At 42.7% G+C, this 13330-nt stretch overlaps 1 protein-coding gene and 1 long non-coding RNA gene across 2 annotated transcripts in view; one reads left to right on the top strand and one right to left on the bottom strand.

Moving 5' to 3' along the window:
• Positions 1 to 11257, bottom strand: part of LOC306841247 — a 133280-nt gene extending 122023 nt beyond the window's left edge. Inside the window, exon 1 of the long non-coding RNA XR_013781458.1 lies at positions 10824 to 11257. This is a non-coding gene — a long non-coding RNA (uncharacterized lncRNA). The remainder of the gene's footprint in view (positions 1 to 10823) is intronic.
• Positions 1598 to 13330, top strand: part of LOC306841236 (ependymin-like) — a 130480-nt gene continuing 118747 nt past the window's right edge. The window contains exon 1 of the mRNA XM_079371019.1: positions 1598 to 1604. The gene's annotated coding sequence lies outside the window, so the exon portion shown is untranslated. The remainder of the gene's footprint in view (positions 1605 to 13330) is intronic.

Below are 13330 nucleotides of genomic sequence, written 5' to 3'. Positions count from 1 at the left end.
AGAAATCTCCACTCACATTTCTGTTATTTTTCGACCAGACGTATTTACTGAAAAATCGTGCAGCTTGGATGACAGTCGGTACAAAACAGAAAGAAACTAAACAAAATAAACGTATTTAAAAAGCACTTCACAGCCGTTTTTCTTCCAGACACACATTCATGACCCACCCGACAATGACCAACCACTGGGTCCAGAACCACTAGTTGAGAACCACTGCTTGTGCAGAGTGCTTTGCATTTATAACATTCACGTCTAGTTTTATGTAATAAAGAAATAAAAATGACTCAATAATTGAATACAAAAAGATAGGTAGTCATCCATATGTTTTCATAGCAATTCTAAATCATTTTAAAGTATTTCGTCATGAAATCTGAAATGACTTAGACTTCTTTGATTTGTGCTTTAGACATTTTAATCTTGTGCATAAACTTGTGCCTTTGGGTATAAATGTTCTTCAATTAAATCATTACCCAAAGAAATAGAAGGAAGGAGCATTTGGCTGTATTTGCTTATATAGGGACACTATTATCCAAGTATGATTGTACATATATATACCTGCAGTCTAAAATTATCATGTTCCTCATAGTCTTTTGTTGTCGAATAGAGCTCTGTGAAATTGATAATATCATGTGAATTGTCTCAATAGGGAGTCCCGTGTATGGTCTGGAGAAAATGGATTCATAATTACGCAGAAAAATGGAGAGTTATTGTTAAAGCCATTAGAGGACTGTGCCATGTCTAAATTGGGTCTAATTGAGAACAAGTACAGAATGGTGCCATCAGAAAAGGAGTAAGGTAGGTGGATAGAGCAGCACACATTTACTGCTCCATCGCATCCATAGCAACCACTAACTGTTGGACATAGCATGTGGATTCAAAGGAGCCAAATCAATGAATCCAAACACTGAATTCATCTGCAGGCCAGGAGGGGGTGACACCACTGGATGAAAACAAAAGGGATATTGTAAAACTAACACAGGTGGGAAAACAGTGGTACTTCTCAGTGCACTTACAGTGTTACCTCTTAGCTCAGAAGCTTGTTAGAAGTTTTTGTTTAATAAAGCACAAGATATACTTGGCAAATTACTGTCCCAATTAGAATTACATTGACGATAAAGCAGAAGGCAGCCTGTTATCAATAAGTTCCTATGGTAACATGTCAATCAGGATAGGGACGCTGCAATGTGTCTCCAACCTGCAGTCATAGAAGGGACCGTCTACTGTCAGATTGGGTAGGCGCTTTGCAATTTGGAAGCACCCCCTGTGTGAACACAGAGCAAACTTGAGGCTATTATGAAAGAATGTGAAAACTTGGTTTATCAGAATACACGAACCATAGCTGTGGAAATGCCCCCAGTTGAGTGTATGGTTACATTCCTAGCAAAGTCTCATCCCACGCAACATCTCTGAACAGAGATTAAAGTCAAGCTGAGCTGTGTGCAAAAACTGGCAAGGTTTACAAGCAAGGCTAATGACAGCACATAAAGTTTGAATAGTGTTTTTCAGTTCCTTCTTCATCCGGTGAGACGAGTCGATCACAATATGCTTTCTCGATTAACTGGTTGTTGTGAGTTATAAGTGTGGTGGTGTATGCAGTCTGAGAAGGAGAAAGAAAGAAGTATTGCTTGTCAAGCAGGGTTGTTTAAGGGTGGCCAATCATCCAATTATCTGGATAAAACAGGTGGCACCTCATTGGAAAAGCTCATTAAAATGGCGTTCATTCTTGGCTATCCGCTGCCTCTGGAAATGAAAGCACTTCTCCTGTTTGGCCTGTTCAGATTTTTCAAATAAAGCCAGGCAGGAAAAGAGAAGAGGCTTTCCCTGACGCTGAATAATTGGATGTTTGGATGAGAGCCAGCTCAGATTTACTCGCTGTTTCACTGGTGGAAATGCACGCTGGACTGGTCATCATGATGGAGTCTGGTCGAAGGCCTTGGGCTTTGTCAGCAGAGCGCAGCATCCCATCTGTTCTGGGGTCGTCCTTTTAATGCAAGAGCTGTCTTTTCCTCAATCTCACCAGTTTACAATGTCCGCTTGATGGCTATTTATGGTGCGTGAAAGTTCAAATTGAACAGCTGGATAAAGGTGCCCAAACCCAATACAACTCACACAAGCGATACAAAGGCCTTTTGCAGCCGGTGATTCTTTGAGCACTTGGATTTTTCTTCAATACCCGTGGCGTCAGTGGAATCTCACTGTGACATTTTTTTTTTTCCATATTGCAAATGGTCTATAAAACCAAAGGTCAGGCTTTTACCCCCCCCTCGTAGCGATTGTTCACCAGTGTGGAAAAGAGAGGTCGATCGGGGAAAAGGGGGAAATTGGTTTGCAAGTGCCTGCTTTACAGTTACCATGTCAGGGACAATAAGTCTTAATGGCTGAAAGGGGCAAACAGGAGAATGTCGAACCAGTCATACTGCAGGAATCGCACATATTTACTAATATGCACCGAAGGCTAACACTCCACTCATTAGCATTGTTAATCCACTGAGATAATGCCTTCGTGAAGCGTCAGAGGCCGCGTTTAAACATCATCACGTGCAGCTCTGAGTCCCCACCTGGGCTCACTGGTGCTACTCGCAGCAGAACTTTGGTGTTTTTCATACTCGCTTCATTAAAATTGCAACAGATAATATTTTGCTACGTTCACAGGTGTTAACTTGAACCACAGACACAGCTAATGAGGCGCTGATGAATAAATCTCATTACTACACTCCAAAAGTGTGTAATAATACCAAGAAAGAAGAGACATCATGCAAGGCAATGTAATATTTGGAAATTGTACAAGGGATCTCAGAATGATTAATTCAAGGCAATTTAATTTGAGACACTTCATTCTCTACGGGACGCTTCTAACTGCGACTTGAGCAGTAGGCAACATAAATAAACAGTAATGGCAGACTAATAGCAGCATTAAACAGGCAACAATACATCAACCTCCTTCACCACTGAGGTCTAAAGCATTGTACACTAACTGTATCAAGCCATCTTTGTGAATAAAACAATAAGACAAGGAGAGTCATTTTTCTTATACTTCTAGTGCTTTGAAACAGCGACATCACATCTCTGACACAGTATTGACATATAAGCAAAACTCAGTGCTTTATAAAGTCTCAGCACAAATCTGACAAGTCAAAAAGTGTGCACATTTTAACCTTAGGGTTAAAAGAAGACTGTACGACATTGTACACATACAGCAGAGATCAACTATATCCTCAGCACATGATTCTCTGAGTCACGACTGACGAGTTTGAGTCCCGTCGGCTGTATTGTTGTCCGAGCCGTGTTTACATGGACTGGACAGCCTTGTGTTTGGAGCCAATTACTCGAGAAAAGAAGAAGAACCTCACTGCTTGTCTGGATGTCACGTAAGTGTCTTAGAATCAGGGTTATTCTGTTTCAATTTATGTGAAACAAGAAGCTGTGTGTAAACTAAAGTGTGCTAACAGTAGCCTGCTAGCACAACAAGGAAGGCCACAGGCAATTGCAGCCCGAGCAAAGGGCAATTTTGGCCCCCCGTTGGGCTTCATGGTGGTCAGTTATGGTGCGTTGTAATTGATAACTCCTTTGTGTAAACGCGACTGGAGAGGGGTTGGAGGTGTGCTGCCGGAGGCGTCGCCAAACAGCAGTTTGTTTAGGTTACATTTCTTTGAATTAGATTTGGGACAATTTCGTAGCAGGACTTATTTAAAATCAGCTTCAGGTCCGACCTTCTGCAATGTGACCTCAAACTGAACAGCCATGTTGGAATGCATGCGACTTTGACGCCACTCTGGAGAGGCAGCTGCCACAGTTTTGTTCTGGAGGGGCAGAAGGGGTAAATATGAGTCAGACACAATGAAAACAAGCATGGAGGACAGCTGCTATGGAGGTACATAGTCAATGAAGGGGACAGTGAGGTGAAAGACCTTTTAAGTATTTGGGGTGACACTTCTGCACAAGAAAAAGTTGAGAGGTTGCATCATTGGTGAGCTCAGTGTTGCTGTGAGAGAAACAAGCATCCAGGTCTATGGAAATGAGTCCAAAAGACGCTGACTTGGACAAACTGTTACAGGAAACAAGAAACTGACAATATCTGTCAGCGACCCAACAGAAAAACAAGCCCAAAGTCACTTATAATAAGCAGACTTGGCAACACTGAGCAGGCGTTGTGTGCAAAACGTGGCCACAGAAAAACTCGACTGCCGTGCCAACAAACGAGTCTTAAAGCCAAGTAGAAAGAAGCTATGGACTCAAACCAACGCAGCCGTCGTCAAATCACCACCCAGTTTACAATGGGCTTGATAAACCCAAATAAACTACACCATATACTGTAAGGGTTAGGCAAAATGATGCTACCATTTCACCTACATTATTTCTGTTTAAGCAGGTAAATAAAGCACCTTTTGTCAGATTGCGAAATATTTTATTTAGGTTTTATTGATTTTTTTTTCATTATGTAGTATGTGGCAAAGTAACTTCAAGACACACTACGTAAATGTTTAATTATAACACAATTTGTAAATAAACATTCAGCATCATCACTGTATCATCTAAATTGTTCACCATGTTGTACAAAATCTGTAGTGATAGAACCTAATCTACCTGTAATCTGGAAAAGAACCTATAAAGTCCAGGTACGGGGGGCCAGGAGGCATCCCCAGTCATCCTGAACGAGGAGAGCTAATCCTCGCAGACAGCGGGGAACGGCTGCTATCCCGGCCTGTCACAACCACTCTGGGCCCTCACGGCTGAGGCCGTCACACTGAAAGCCAGAGCGGCGCATAGAAGAGCGGGACACGGGGGAGGAGAGGAGGGACGAGGGGGGCAGGGGTGGAGGGGAGGAGATGAAGGAGACGTTTCACATGACTGTTCTTTTTATGCCACCCAGAGGACTCAGGTGGAGTTGGAGGATTTATGATACCACCTCAGAGGGGAGCAGGCTGCCTCGGGCGTGAAGGATATTAATAGTTTATTATGATGACTGTTTTATGTGAAACACCTTTCTGGTCGTATGTTCTTATTATGGCCTTCTCGGTGTATTTCAACAAGTAATCAATGGTAGTGAACAGTCTTTTCACAGTCCTCCTTTTGCACTTCTTGATCCTGATAAAACTTGTCATCGTTAACCTTTCTTGCATTTGTACAACACCTTATGAACACGATCCCTCACAGGTGTGCTGAACCATGTTGCAACATCAAAGCTTTACTCAGTGATTATAAAATCTACTATTTGAGAGAAGGACTGAAAGAATCTGTGGTTTTCAGCAGTGATGTGCCCAGACTTTGAATGTGGTGGCCCTGAGGCCCTCAAGGTGGCAGAGGTATTTCCACACATACAATAAATCTGGAGTAACCGTGTCTCCTCTTATTACTTACTCACAGTTTCTTGAATTATTTTGATTGTTGTGATTAAATAATTCATTATTTTTTTGTCACTGCTTTGTGGATGACTAAATTATCTCACAAAAAGATTTTCCACTACAATGCCCTTACAGCGCCCCCCAAAAAAGCCCAGAGATTTTTGAGTCTTCCTTCAAATGTACTATTAAAAGGCTCTCTCGTCCAACTGTGAGCCTGAGCTAAAGTGAGGCTGATTTTAACTTTTCACGACTTTAAAAGACTGAGCTGTACTTTTATTACCTCTCACCTTCACTTCTGTAACTCCCTGGATAAGGGGGTCATTCAGTCAAGTCTGCAGTATGTGCTGACCTCTGCAGCCAGGTTTTTAGGATTGACCCCTTTTTTTTTAAATCAGCATATCACCCACACCTCCCTCCTCTGGCTCCCTTTTTGGGTTTTAAATGACTAAAGGGTAAATGGGCTCTCCTCAGAGCTTTCCAGCCTTGTGACCACTCAAAGCACTTTTACACTACATGTGACATTCCCACTTTCACACACTCATAGCGGAGGATATAGCATTCTCTAAAAAATAAATAAATCTAAAAATAAAGTGCCCAGCATTACTAAATAATCCTATTCATTCCCTTGCAGTTGATCCAGAACTCTGTCATTGGAGTCCTTGACAAGATCAAGAAAATGGATCAAATCAGTCCAATTCTGAGGTCTTCACGCTAGCTGCCAGTCTATCGGAGAATAGATTATCAAATACTGCTGCTGGTTTATAAAGCGCTGAAAGGTTACACTAGTGACCTTCTGGGTAACTACGAACCACCCAGACGTATAAGATCATCTGGAACAGCTCTGCTTTCTGTCCAGACCAAACACAGAGAAGCAGCGTTTCCCCATTTATTTCTGGTCTTTATGCTAAGCTAAAGCTAGGCTACCGAGCTGTTGGCTTAGAGCGCGGTCACACTGCGTTCAATACGCTGCGGCAATTCCCCCACTGACCAGCACAGCCCACGGTCACATTGTATCAGGACGAACCGTGCCTGAGCATGATTACCTCTTGGACTTAATGTTGTAATACAGCACATGCATGCTGTATGTAATTATGAAGTAACAAACAGGCGGACTCGAGAAAAACACATAAGACAACAACACAGAGAACATGAAAGCTAATTTGCTGACTTTGCTGCATATATACACGTAAAAATAAGAGAGATGAGCGGTTAAGAATGGTCCACAGATCAGAGATGTGAGAGAAAATCGAGAATTTCTGAAATGGCTGTGCACCAAGTCCACTGACAGCCTTTTTTAGTAGAGGACAGTGGATAGGATCTGAAGGTGGGGAGAGAGAGAGAGAGAGAGAGAGAGAGAGAGAGAGAGAGAGAGAGAGTGGAGAGACATGCGGTAAGAATGCCACAGGACGTACGTGAACCCGGGTCACCTGTGCGAGGCCTGCAGCCTCGGTACATGGGACCATTTTGAGTCATACTTGTCAGATAACAGCGTATTTGGGCACGGTACGGATAGCCAGTGTGACCGAGGCCGTCAGTGTCGTAACATGAGACTGGTAAAGTCACAAATGACTCCCGGCAAAAATGCGATCAAGAATATTTTACCCAAATGTCCTTCTCTCTTTTCTAATGATCAGATGAACTCCATGCTTAAAAACATTAGATTCAAAATCCTGAGGCTACAGAAAAAAAATAAAAAAATGCTGACATGTCATAAACGAGATTCTACGTCTTTGTTCAGGGCTCTGCAGTCTTATTGTACATACAAAGGAAAGGCAGGGTTGAAGTGCGGCAGCTTTTTACACTTCAAAAAAGAACACAGTTAAAAGCACAAACCTGTGGATGAATGAACTACGAGCTGTTCTCTTGTCATACGTGAAAGCTCACTAACACAGCTTAGCTCTGACCAGTCACTTTTTAAATTCCATCAGTAGTGGTCTTTTGAGAATAAAAAAAAAAAAAAAAAAAAAACAGCGCAGAGTGGGGAAAAAAAAAAAAGAATGATGGGTTAGAATGAAGAGAGAAAAATAGATCAATATTTAATTTTCTCCCCAGGAGATATGTTCAGGCGCTAATCAGCAGCGACTGGAAAAGATGACACCTGGAATAGCAAGCAGGAGCGGCGCGCTGTCCTCTCCTCTTCTTCCTACACATCTCTTGCCTCCCAGGGCACTCACTCACTCACTCCTTGCTCTGCTGTCTCTGTCAGTCCTCTCGTTTATTCAGTCAAATCCATCTCTCCGTGTGCTTCCTATTAGCTCTGCAGCTCCAGTCTCTCACTCGTTTGCCCTCTCTGTCATTTCATTCTCCTCTCATTCATGCTCTGCCCTTGCTGTCCCGCTCCCCCTCCCTCTTTTTACTTTACACCCAATCTTTTCTTTCTCACTTTCAATCTTTTGCTCAATAACTACTTGTCCAGCATGACAGACCAGCAGAGATTGGTCCTGCAGGAGAAAGCAGAGATTCACTTAACAAAATCACTGTATGTGCAGCAGGTATCATTCACAACAGTCATTCCAGCTGTGCGTGGAATTGCTAATCCTGCACCGTGTGCTCTTTCTTCAACACAAAGCTCTCAAACTGAGCTCCGTGCACACGACTTTTCACCTCATGAACGCATGCGGCTCCCGTCGTTGGGAGACATATGTTGCTGCAGGATAAAATAAACCACCGCACTCGGGCGATGCATTTCCTGGAGAGAAGGAATTGTAACGCAGCACTGAAGTGATTTCACCGGAGTTGTGATTTGATTTGCAAGGCTTTCACATTTTCATTTAGCGAAATGGAGCAACCGTTCTGCATTTCAAAAGCATTTTCCAATTCATGTTCCCTCTCTCACTCAGGGGTTTAACAAGACCTCGAGTGCAACGAGCTTCATTTCCAGCTTGAACAAATTCACACAAATTGGGTTTTATCGCCTGAAATGACTGCTGTGATATCTGAGCAGGAGATGCATCTATGATCGCAACAGTAGAAGTGTTTTTAATAAGACAAGTTGTGAATGAATTTATCTCGCCGTTTATTTGCTACAAACGATGATAGATCTCGGAAAAGTCCTGCCTTGAACTTTACTCTCCTGGAAATATAGACGAGGGCAAATACACACAGCACTAAATGTATGAAATGAAAAAATATTGATGTTTTGAAAACTCAAAGAAGAATCCGTCTATCATTCATTAAGTCTGACATGCAGATAAACTGACTCCTGCTCTGCTCATAGGAAATATAACTGCTGCTGTAAGGCTGACTCCATGCTGTTTAATGATGTATTATCAAGGACTCCGAGGAAGTCTGACCTCAGGGTAGACACACACTGAACGCAGGAACTCTGCCAGCAACCGCCCACACTCGACCACCTGTGAGGAGATCAATCCAGCCGTCAATCTTTCCTCACCCTCCTGCTTCTGCTGCCTCTATTGCAGAGTGATTGCTACATCAGCTGCAGCGTTACGGATGAGCCTTATGGCAATGGGCCAACCCACTTGAGCAGCTGCCCCCCCCCCCCCAAAGGACTGGGAGAGTATTGACGTTCCTTACTTGTATATTTAGTTATTCATATTTGTTATCTGAATGCAATTTAACCCTTTAAAATGCAGTTTCACCTTCAAAGAACAAACAGGCATTAAAATGCTGCATTCCTGCGTGAAGTCTCCACCAATCAAATCAGGCTATTTTACACCACCAAGACTTCTAAAACCAGTGTGGGTGTGCTCATGCACATGCCAGGTTACTTTGCTGAGCAGCAGATAGAGCCATGCTGTTAATAGGACTGAAGTGGCATCAACTGAAGGACAGGGCGAGGCGGGCCCTCCCGCCAGCAGGGCCCTTTGTCGCCGTGTTGTTTCCCTTCCCTACAGTTCGCTGTTGGGCGATATTCAGCTGCACCTGGACCAACTTGGCCAGTCACCCATCATGTATTATAGTCTCACACCTTACAACATGCAGCACACAACACACACTCAGCCAATAGGTGACACACTGACAACCACGCCTCACTCCCTTTGTAAACTATGTGTAGTTTGTTAAAAAGCAAATAAAAACTTTTCACAGGAGCTTTAAGTACTAGTGTCTTGACTATTGCATGAAAAAGTAGTAGAGGCATTCTTCTACAAATCATGTGAATTTACAACACAAATGTTGGATTTCTTCTTTAAATGTCTACAGAATTATTAGAATGCACTTGAAATATATATGCAACATCAATCACAAACATAATTTACTAGCAGATCACCAAGTAATCACGTTACACCTCAGCTGTCACAGCTCGAACCTTGAAGTTTTCAAAAGTAACCCTGCCATAATTATTCTACATGCCAGTACCACATTAATAAAACAAGGGGTACAGGGGGAGAGTTTCAGGCAGCGGCGGACCCAGAGGGCGGCCAGAGATAGAAAGGGTTAATAAATGCTATTCCTTCATTTGTGCACATATGTGACTGCACTGCACAAGGCAGTGCCACAGTTCACCCACACAAGTCAAAAAAAGTCTCAACCCGCCTCCTTTTACAGGTGATGCTCTCACAAGTTCAAACAAAATGATAACAGCTGACGAGGCATATGTACGGATACAGGTGTTTTTAAATTAGTAAAAAAAGATGCTTGTAGGCCACATTCAAACATCACTGTTGAAACAAAAAACACCATTGCTACAATACAGGGTGAGAAGCTTTAAAGGGAGGAGAGAACTTGAATGAGAGGCTTCATCCGTTGAGCTTTCCATCCTAGTCTGCGTTTCAGCCTGACTCGAGGAGCCTCCAGCACTCCTGACATATAAACATGACATGCCCACCTTTAACAGGAGCTCAGCACTGTGCGTCATCACAATGAGACATAATGATGAACCTTTACATGCGTTTAGTTCTTTCAATCTAAAGTGACGATTGTGCAGATAATTACATATAAAGAGCTCCATCAAGAAAACGTTGGTCTTCCATGAAGAACAGGACACGCATGTGTGCAACTACTGGGTGCACATGGAGCGATAATCATGTGGTGAAAAAAATTCTGTGAAGATTTTTTTTCTTTAGAAAATACAAACCTGCATCTCCTATATACTGTCCTCACTCACAGTGACAATTTCTGCTGAAGACGTTCACAGCATAAGCCCACCAGTTACAGTTACCAAGCTTTTGGATTACTCTGCACGCAGAGCAACAAACCCCTCCATTTAGGACTTCCAGAAGATCTGCTTCCCACATGAGGCCACATTGAGAGACTTCCAAACTACGTCTGTTCATTTCCCTTCTTCAGTACGGTGTAGGAGAACAATTGGGCAGCGTTGAGAGTCTAACGTTCATTTTACGCAGACCACCAAAGCACCGTAACATTTAATTTGTTTTCCCAAAGTCTACCATTGCTGTTGTGAAAATGCATCACCTTGATCAAAGCAGGTGTCACAGTTTGTGTGAAAACTCATGATTAAATCAAAGCAAACATCAGCTGCAGACATAAGCTCTCTTTTGTCCTTCCCTTGTTCACTCTTACCTTTGTGTGTTTCTTCAGAACCATCATGCAGGACTTCTGACACGCAGGTGCATCTTCTTCTTCTTCTTTGGTATTTACCGGCAGCTGGTATCCAGAGAGTTGTATCACTGCCACCTTCTGTTCTTTACACTCATTTACTGATCCTTGTTGTTGTCTTTTAAACTGTCCTGTCACATTGACAAATGTCATTACCTCCTCCCTCCCCTGCGCATTAAAGAATATTTTCCAAACTTCTTCCTGCTCCTCCGATTCTTTCCTGCTTTTCCAACATTATTTGTCTTTATTTGCTGCATTTTACCATTATATGTTCTACAGTGTGTCTGGTACACATTACACACAAGTGCTGGCATTGCATTTCCTGATTAGGAAGCTGACATCACTGGGTCAAACCAAGTGGAGGGTTCTTTTCTTCTCTACAGTCTTTGTTTTTGTTTGTTCCAGAGCACGAAGCTGTTAAAGTTGAGGTGATAGGTGCAGCCTTCCAGGTGATTGTTGAACCCCTCATAAAGACGGCTGCTCATGAAGGGTGGATGGAGACCAATGAAGCATTGAGGCTTTCTTTCCTTTCTTAGTTTAAAAAAAAACTTTAAAACTGCAGACTCAGCAAAAACAGTGTCACCTGATTGTTGCTCAATGATGTTGTAAACAGTGACTGAAATAAAAACCCTGGTCAACGTTATGTACTATTGTTTGTTTTTTCTAATATATGATTGTAAAATATGTTGCATTTATAAACCTAAAAATTAAAATTCAGTTAATTAGTCTGTTTTGGAGGGTCTACGAGAGAAAAAAAAAGTGTCATTGAGCATTTTGTTTTCCATTGCATTCAACTATGCTGCGAGTCTGTCAGGGAAGGCGTCAAGCTGGACAGGAAGTCAGACATAAATGTAAAACTTTAGCCTCTGCTAACGGACCGCAGCGCACGCACAGAAAGTCGAAATTGGCAGTTAATCTCCTCTCTCAATCCACAATCCTTGGACAAATTACAAGCACCCAGATTTTTATATTGCTCCTTACAAATTAAACCCCCTTTTTGGACATATAAAACTTTGTTGTTACATCTCAAAAGCTTTCAAACCCAAACCAGTCCGCTGTATCTCTGCTCAGTTTCTTCAGTGCAGTGAACACGTGAATGAGATAAGGGCTTCTGCAGGTAAGTGGACCTTATCAAAGGTTGTTCAAGGTGGATCTGCTGTTTGCCGTCCTCACATCCGACTGCAAGCTAATCAAGCTGTCCTGCAGAAACAAAGACAGAACCTCACAAGCAGAGCAAAACAGAAACTCAACAATATACAAGAATTCCCTTTCATATGCCGACAACCATCTGTAGCGGTTCTGAAATATTTTATTTTGTTGTTTTTTTTCCCCCTGTGCTGCTGTTGTGGTTTCTCCCTTGTTTTTCTCAGAGGCTGGGCGTGGCTTCCTGGTGCTGGAGCTCCTGGTACACACACACCTGCTCCTAATTTCATCCTCATCAGTGGCTGCTTGAGTGCCCTGGTTGAGCTTTCCCTCACTGCCAGATTATTCCCTCTCTAATATGTTGTTTAGTGGGCTCAACTCGAGTCACTGATTCATTGTGTGGCATTTTTGTGATATTTTTCCTTCCACTCATTTGCTTAGGTTTTTTCTTCTTTTTTTTTCTCTCCTTCCAGTGCCTTCCACCTGGATAGGCCTAATTCAACCTCTACCTGCTAGCTTCCTGCATGCACTGCACCCATCTTCCAACACACATGCACTCACTTTGTAAAAACATACACATGCCTCAACATTGCAATGAGTGTGTGCGTTCAGAATAAAGGTAGCCCTATTTCCTGGAATAGTCGATTTCATACTTAAACTCTCTGCTCAGCCCTTGAGACAGAAGGTGACTGATCACACTTATCCCTCATACACACACTGAGCTTCTTCCCTAGTGGGAGACAATGTGTTTAATTAATGCTGACATCACACTCATAGCTGGAAACTGGTGTGTGTGATTCTATATCTGACTGGGAATGTGTGTGTGCGTGCGTGCGTGTGCGTGTGCGTGTGTGTGTGTGTGTAAGCCCAGGCGTCCACACTCAGCTTCTCTATGTGGAGAATGAGTGGCCATTAAATATTATGCAAAGCTCGTTCCCACACATAGTGAAGCCAATCTCCCTCTCAATGTCACCTACAAAGTCTTAAGAAGCCCTCAATTAACTTATTAGCAATTCTGCAGAGCTTAACATGGGGCGCTAATGACGGAAGTGTGGAGAGGAAATGAAGCTAATTGGGGGAAATGGGAATCTGGGCGAGAGCATTTTACAACGCCCCTCATTTCCGATGGGGTCAAAGGTTATGAGATGGTGCTATCTTTTGAAAGGTTTGCTGACATATTTCAAGGCGACAGGAATAAACTTGTTCTGCGTCAGCCGCCTGTGACTCAGCACGTTATGAAAAGAAAAACATTGAAAAAAAGTGTACCTCATCCTTGGTTATCTGATACCATCACAAAACTGTTCTCTCCTGCTGGGAAGAAGGGCTCT

The sequence above is a fragment of the Symphodus melops genome (assembly GCF_947650265.1).
Source record: "Symphodus melops genome assembly, chromosome: 20".
NCBI lineage: Eukaryota > Metazoa > Chordata > Actinopteri > Labriformes > Labridae > Symphodus > Symphodus melops.
Note: the sequence above shows the minus strand (reverse complement) of the source record. Positions and strands in the feature narration are given on the sequence as shown.